At 34.7% G+C, this 7,094-nt stretch overlaps 1 long non-coding RNA gene across 1 annotated transcript in view; it reads right to left on the bottom strand.

Annotated features, from left to right (window-relative positions):
- Positions 1-3,379: 3,379 nt before the first annotated feature.
- LOC141423285 (uncharacterized) overlaps positions 3,380-7,094 on the bottom strand; it is a 34,469-nt gene continuing 30,754 nt past the window's right edge. The window contains exon 3 of the long non-coding RNA XR_012448016.1: positions 3,380-7,022. This is a non-coding gene — a long non-coding RNA (uncharacterized lncRNA). The remainder of the gene's footprint in view (positions 7,023-7,094) is intronic.

Here is a 7,094-nt window from a genome sequence, read left to right as displayed (position 1 = left end):
AAGAAAGAGCCTCTAATAAGTGGTTCTGGGAAAACTGGAGAGTCACATGTGGAAAACCAAAATCAACTCAAAATAGAGCAAAGACCTTAATGTTAGACCTGAAACTTTGAAAGTAGAAGAAAACATAGGGGAAATACTTAACTACATCTGAATAGGACTCCAATTGCTCAGGAAATAAGAGCAAGAATTGACAAATGGGATTATATCAAACTAAAATGCTTCTTCACAGTAAAAGAAACAATCAACAAAATGAAAGACAACTTACAGAATCAGAGATAATCTTGTCAGATATTCATTTGAAAGGGCATTAATATCCAGAATATATAAAGAACTCAAAAACAACACCAAAATAACAAATAATCTAAGAAATAAATGAACAAATGAACTGAATAATTTTTAAATGACGTACTAATGGCCAATAAACACATGAAAAAGTATTCAACAACTTTAGCCATCAGGGAAATAGAAACCAAAACCACACTGAGATTCCACTTCACCCATGTCAGAATGGCTATCATCAAGAAAACAAGTAACAACAAATGTCAGCAAAGATGTGGGGTAGTGGAGGAAAGGGAAGGAGGAACTCTGTTCCACTGCTGGTGAGAAAGTAAATTAGTCCAGCCACTATGGAAACCAATATGGAGGTTCCTCCAAACACTAAAATAGACCACCCATATGACACAGCCATACCACTTCTGGGTTTTATACCCAAAAAGAATCAAAGTTGGCTTACTATAAAGATACCTGTATACCCATGTTTATCATTGCACTATTCACAATAGCCAAATTGTGGAATCAGCCTAGATGCCTATCAATGGATGAATGGATAAAGAAAATGTGTTATGTATACACAATGGAGTTTTACTCAACCATTAAGAAGAATGAAATTTTGCCAGTGGCTCATGCCTGTAATCTTAACTACTCAGGAGACAGAGATCTGGAGGATCACAGTTCGAAGCCCTCCCAGGCAAATAGTTCCACGAGACCCTCTCTAGAAAAAAACCATCACAGAAAAGGGCTGGTGGAGTGGCTCAAGGTGTAGGCCCTGAGTTCAAGCCCCAGTATAGGTTAAAAAAAAAAAAAAAAAAGAAGAATGAAATTATATCATTTGCTTGAAAGTGGATGGAACAGGGGATCATAATGTTAAATAAAACCAGTCCCACAAAGACGGGTATCGCATGTTTTCTCTCATTTGTGGAAGCTAGGGAGAAAACAAAACAAACAAAAACCCAATGTCACGAAAGTTAAAAAGGACTAGTAGGGGGATGGAAGAGGAAGGGAGGGGGAGGAACAAGAAAGAATACATGGGGTGAATATGACCAAAGCACATTATGTGCATGTATGCAAATGTCATGATGAAACTCTTTACTATGTACAATTTAATACAAACCAATAAAAATTTATTGTTTTCAAAACAAAGAAGTGGTTCCCTGCTCCTAATGAGTGGACCTCAGTGTCAATAATTTATTTCTGATGAAGCAACTTTTTTTTATAGGGAAAAAACAAAGATTTATTAGGACGTCATTAAGAGAAGAGACAAATGGTGGTGGCTGTGCAAAGGAACACAGTGCCCTGATGAAGCAATTTTGTAGGAAAGGGAGCAATAAGAAGCTGGCACATTCTTCTGATAATTGAAGAACAAAGTCAAGACTATCATAATACTGAACCCCAGTCCACCAGTTTTCAAATGCGGTCTACATACTCCTGTGTTCTCCAAGATCCTTTCAAGAAGTATGCAAGGTCAAAGCTATTGTTATAATAGAACTAAGATGTTATTTTTCTTCTTCACTATACTAAAAATTCCCAGTGTGTTACACAGTGGGTTCTTTAGAAAGAATCAAGGTGGTGATACCAACTTGCATTGGTAGGCATCACATTCTTCACCACCATGCACTTACAATAAAAATAAAATGCCAGTTTCACTCAAGAATGTCATTTTAAGCGGGGCACCTAGTAATCCTAGCTACTCAGGAGGATCATAGTTCAAAGCCAGTCCAGGAAAATAGCTTGTAAGACCCTATCTCGAAAAAGCTCATCACAAAAAAAAGAACTGGTGGAATGGCTCAGGGTGTAGGCCCTGAGTTCAAGCCCCAGTACCACAAAAACAAACAAACAAAAAGAATGCCATTATAAAATAATAAAAAGGATAACTGCATGAAATACAAAACTCTTAACATTCATGTCTTGTTAACATTCTGTGAAGAAATGGAAAGTGCACATGAAGTACTTATGCTGGATACTGAAATAATATAGCTGTCTCTAGGAAAAGCAACTTAGGCAACTGAGTTACAAGTGGAACCAGCTTATGTCTTCTGTTTGTTCATTGTCATATATCTTGTTTTTACTATACTAGGGATTAAGCCAGGTCCTTGAGCATGCTAGGCAAGTGCTGTACTATTGAGCCTTATACCCAGTCCCCAGTTTATGTCTTCATGGAATATCATTTTTACTTGAAAAAAAGACAGATAAACATTTGTTGACTCTCCAGATTGAAGATTTGGCAGACTTTTTAAAGTAATGAACAAGGTAAGCCTGCCACTTGAAGGAAAATAAAAATGGTATTTATTGCCTGTAATAAAATTCGACCTTTTAAGAGAAAATTAAAATTTTGGAAAATGTGAATCTGCCCCTGTGAATTTGTTAGTATTTCAACATTTACAAGCTTTTTTATGGGGTTGATGGTGATATTAACAAAAGTATTTGTTGATGTTGCATAATGAGATGAATCAGCATTTGGATAATTGAATTAAGTTAGCGAGCCAATATTTTCCCAATGATCAATGACTGACATTACAAAATCATGAAGGAGTAAAAGAGACACTTGAACTTCAAAATGGGGTTGGGCATGTTTGAAGTAGTAAACCACTTTCCTAGAAAGCACAAGGCCCTGAGTTCAAACTTCAGTACTGCCAAAAACAAAAAAAAAATTCAAGATAAATCAGTGAATTACAACACAGCCACATACACAAAATTTATTTAACAGTTTCAGATGCCACATTGCAATTGGTCTTTAAGAAACTATCACCTTTAGGGGGTTTAAATAGTAATTTTAAAAATAAGAAAGTAGAAGAGACACAGAGCTACTGAGTTATCTAATACCATAAATAAATTGCCAAGGTTCTCAATTAGAGACTTGACTTCTAAATGGCTACCTCCCAAGAAAAAGTTACTAATGGTACTACCCCTGTATTAGTCAAGTTTATATTTCTTAATACCCTGAAGAAAAGCATGGCCCCAACCTGATCCCCAATCATCACAACTCAATAATCCTTTTTAAAAAATTTTTGTAAGTATAAATTAATTGTAAAAAGGGGTTTCATTGTGATATTTCCATATATGCATATAATGTCCTTTGATCAAATTCATACAACTTAAAACTGTGAAAGAATTAAAACACAAAATAGTTTCCAACTTTTTAATGATAAAACATTTTGAGGACTTCTATGTGTTATGCTTACATTTTAAGTGCCCATTAACATATAACATTATAAAGGATTACATTTGGTCTACAGGTAATACATAGTATATATTTTGATTCAGGTTACCTCTCCCAAGGACTTAAATCCCACAAATTATAATTTAAAGGTCTAAATCTATACCTCTGAAGTGCTAACAGGAATGGCCCTCAGATTCAGACTTACAAAAAAGGTAATATTTGTCCCATCAGCTGTGAAGAAATCTGAAAAGGGTGTGTGTGTGTGTGATTACAGTAAGGACAATTTTCTCAATAGGACTCTGTCAGGTACCCTTTCCAAAATTCTTGCATCTTGGGACTGTGGGAGAAATAGGCCTCTGTTGAGACCCCTATGCGAGGCAGTACCATTCTGGCTTTAACCAGGATTCCAGATACATTTCATTCCAATCTATAGATGTAACAGTGCCATGCAATTCCATTGCCAAAATAAACCTGGAAGGGAAGTAGGCAGGAGACCCAAAGGAAACATGATTCTGTGCAAATTATAAAGTATTATTATATTCTGCCCAAGATTTAGAACTAGAGAATTTCAGATTCTGCAGAAGTCTTACATATCACCTAATCCATCCTTCCTTTTCAAAGATAAGGAAGCTATGGTCCAGAAAAATTAAGTTTCTTCTCAAGTTTTTATAGTGAGTTAATGCCAGAGACAAGACCAAAAACCACAGGCTTTTCTCTGTACCAGAACTTGATCTAATTGCATTTTGCCTTGATTGTCAGTTCCCTATCACTAAACCTAGATTGAGGTTTTCCTAACCACTATCAAAAAGACACAGCATGCTAAAGAACTTGTTAAATAGAATCAAGGAATCCTATTTATTTTCAAAAAAGATAAAAACGTTTGTTAAATGCCAAAAAGTTCATAATAGTCCAGTCAGTTGACACAAGTTCTTAGGTTTCAATTACAGAAAAACATTATTGCTAAAGTCCACAAGTACTATCCTAATTTATCAGATTACTTCCTTAGAAAGAGTGCTTTGATCTGTTCTTCTAAAAAAGAACAAATGTGTAGACTTCAATGCTTAATAAAGTTGAAAGCCTCTCTCTGGGGTAACTGAAATTTTTATCAAAGGGGCGATAGACCTGGTTGCAGCTGCAACAAAGAAGTGCCACATAAAGCCAAGTGGAAAGAAGTTATACATCGTTGGTGATTCGGTGCCATTGAACATGGTCATATTAATTGGAATGTATTGCACAGGGCATTCCATTACATGCTGGGCAAATGACCCTGAAAGTTTTGAGTCTCTCTGGTGTATGAAAAAGTTCAGATGTAAAAATAATCATACAGATGACAGATTTTCTCTCCTTGAATGGGCATAGCTACCCTGAGATCTGGGCGGCTAGAAAATTTCTTTTTTAAATAATGCCCTTTGAGTGAGTTCCCACATATGCATCTTCTGTTACAACCATCAGAAAACTTACCTTCTAATAATTTCACACAGAGCTTTCAGCACAGCAACATTCAAAAGAATGAAACTAATGAAATACAGCAACTTTTACACTTTTACTTTGTGATTTCAGAAAACTCCAATTAAAAGGTATATGGAGTTCAAATTGGAATTTCTTCATTGTACCCAAAATGAATAACTTTTAATCCAATAGAAAATTAGAGATATCAAAAGCCAAGGTAATACAAAACATGGTTCAGGTACATCAGAATGCAAATCGTATGTGCTTATCATTTACGTTCCCGTATGCTCAGATGCTCAGATTGTTCCTGATTTCAGGTTACGTGTGAAGAGCAATCACTGTGTTTGTCTTTTAGGTGGATGCTATTCCTGAGCCTCATCATAGCCTCTCTTTCTTATTCTTTGAACTAAATATTAAAATAAAATATACAAGGTATCATAATGTCAATGAATAATAACCATAAAATGTCAGAAATATTGTCAAGACATGCCAACTGATAATAATTCCTCTCTAAGAGCCAAAAAATTTGCTTAATTTTAAAGAAAAATTGTCTAGAATGCAAAACAATGAAAGTGTTTACTCTAGATAAATGACAGTCAAAGGATGGCTGCCCTTTAAAAAGTACTGAACTTCTAGAGTCTTTACTCCTGCATGGGGAGCAGGAAATGTTTCTCCTTTTTCCATTTCTCCCCACTTTTATCTCGTTGTACTAAATTCCTTTCCTAATAAACTTTACTATTATTTTCACCACACAAAAGTATTGCACTTCAAGCCAACTTTCTTTTTACTCTAAACTGGAAGCCCCAAAATCTTGTTTGTCAACTTATTTTCCCAAACCATATATCACATGCTAAAGAGCTGCTGTTTATATCTAAGTTCTATTTTTTCTGCCAAGGATCAACACATAATGCTGACTGGACTTTCAAATTAATTTTTAGTTGACAAATAAAAATTGTACATATTTATGGTGTATAATGTGATGTTTTGCTATATTTGTATGTTGTTGAATGGGCAAATCAAGCTATCTAACATATGCATTGCCAAAAATATTTATCATTTTTTGTTATGACAACATTTAGAGTTTACTTTCTTAGCAATTTTTCAAAAACACAGTATTGGCTTTTATCTGTCTTTACTACAATGTACACTAGATCTCTCAAAATTATTGTTGCTAACTGAAATTTGGCCAACATCTCTCTCCAATTCCCCAAAACCCCAGCCTCTTATAACTACCATTTTATCATCTCTGTTTCTAGGAGTTTGACTTTTTTACAATCTACATCTAAGCAAGATCATACAATATTTGTCTTTCTGTGTCTCATTTATTTCACTTAACATAATGTCCTCCAGTTCTAAGCATGTTGTTGCAAATGTCAGGATTTTCTTCATTTTTAACACTGAGTAACTTCTCATTGGGTATAGTTATGTTTTTTCAACCCATTCATCATTTGCTGAATATCTAGGTTTCTATTTCTTGGCTATTATGAACTGTGCTGCAGTAAATATAAAAATATAGATGTCTCTTCAATATACTGACTTCATTCATTTGCAAATATAACTAATAACAAGATTGCTGGATCATTGGTATTTCTAGTTTTAATTTTTTGAGGAAACTCCATACTGTTTTGCAAATTGGCAGTACTAATTTACATTTCTACCAATAGTATGCATGAGTTCCCTTTTCTTCACATTCTCACCAATACTTGACATCTTTTGTCTTTTCAATAACAGCCTTTCTAGCAAGTATGAGGTGATATCTCATTGTGGTTTTGATTTGAACTTCCCTGACGATTAGTGATCTGGGCATTTCTTCACATATGTGTTAGTCATTTGTTTATCTTCTTTTGAGAAATTTTGATTCAAGTCCTTTGTCCACTTTTTAGTCAAGTTTTTTGTTTTCTGGCTATTGAATTTTTTGAGTTCCTTATATCCTTTGATAGTAACCCCTTATTAAAAGTATGATCCACAATTTTTTCTATTCTATAGGTCATGTTTTCACTCTGTTGATTGTTTCTTTTGCCATGAAGAAGCTTTTGAGTTAGATGTGATAGTTTAAAAAACATCAGAGGGTGGGACTATAGCTCAGTGTTAGAAGGTTTGCCTTACATGAGGAAGGCCTTGAGTTCCATTCCCAGCACTGCAAGAAAACAAAAACAAAGACATTGGATATTAGGCAAAAGAAGACAGTGATATCAGAGAGACAGGAAAC

Source organism: Castor canadensis, chromosome 5 (genome assembly GCF_047511655.1).
Source record: "Castor canadensis chromosome 5, mCasCan1.hap1v2, whole genome shotgun sequence".
Taxonomy (NCBI): domain Eukaryota; kingdom Metazoa; phylum Chordata; class Mammalia; order Rodentia; family Castoridae; genus Castor; species Castor canadensis.
This window is presented reverse-complemented; position numbering and strand designations above follow the sequence as displayed.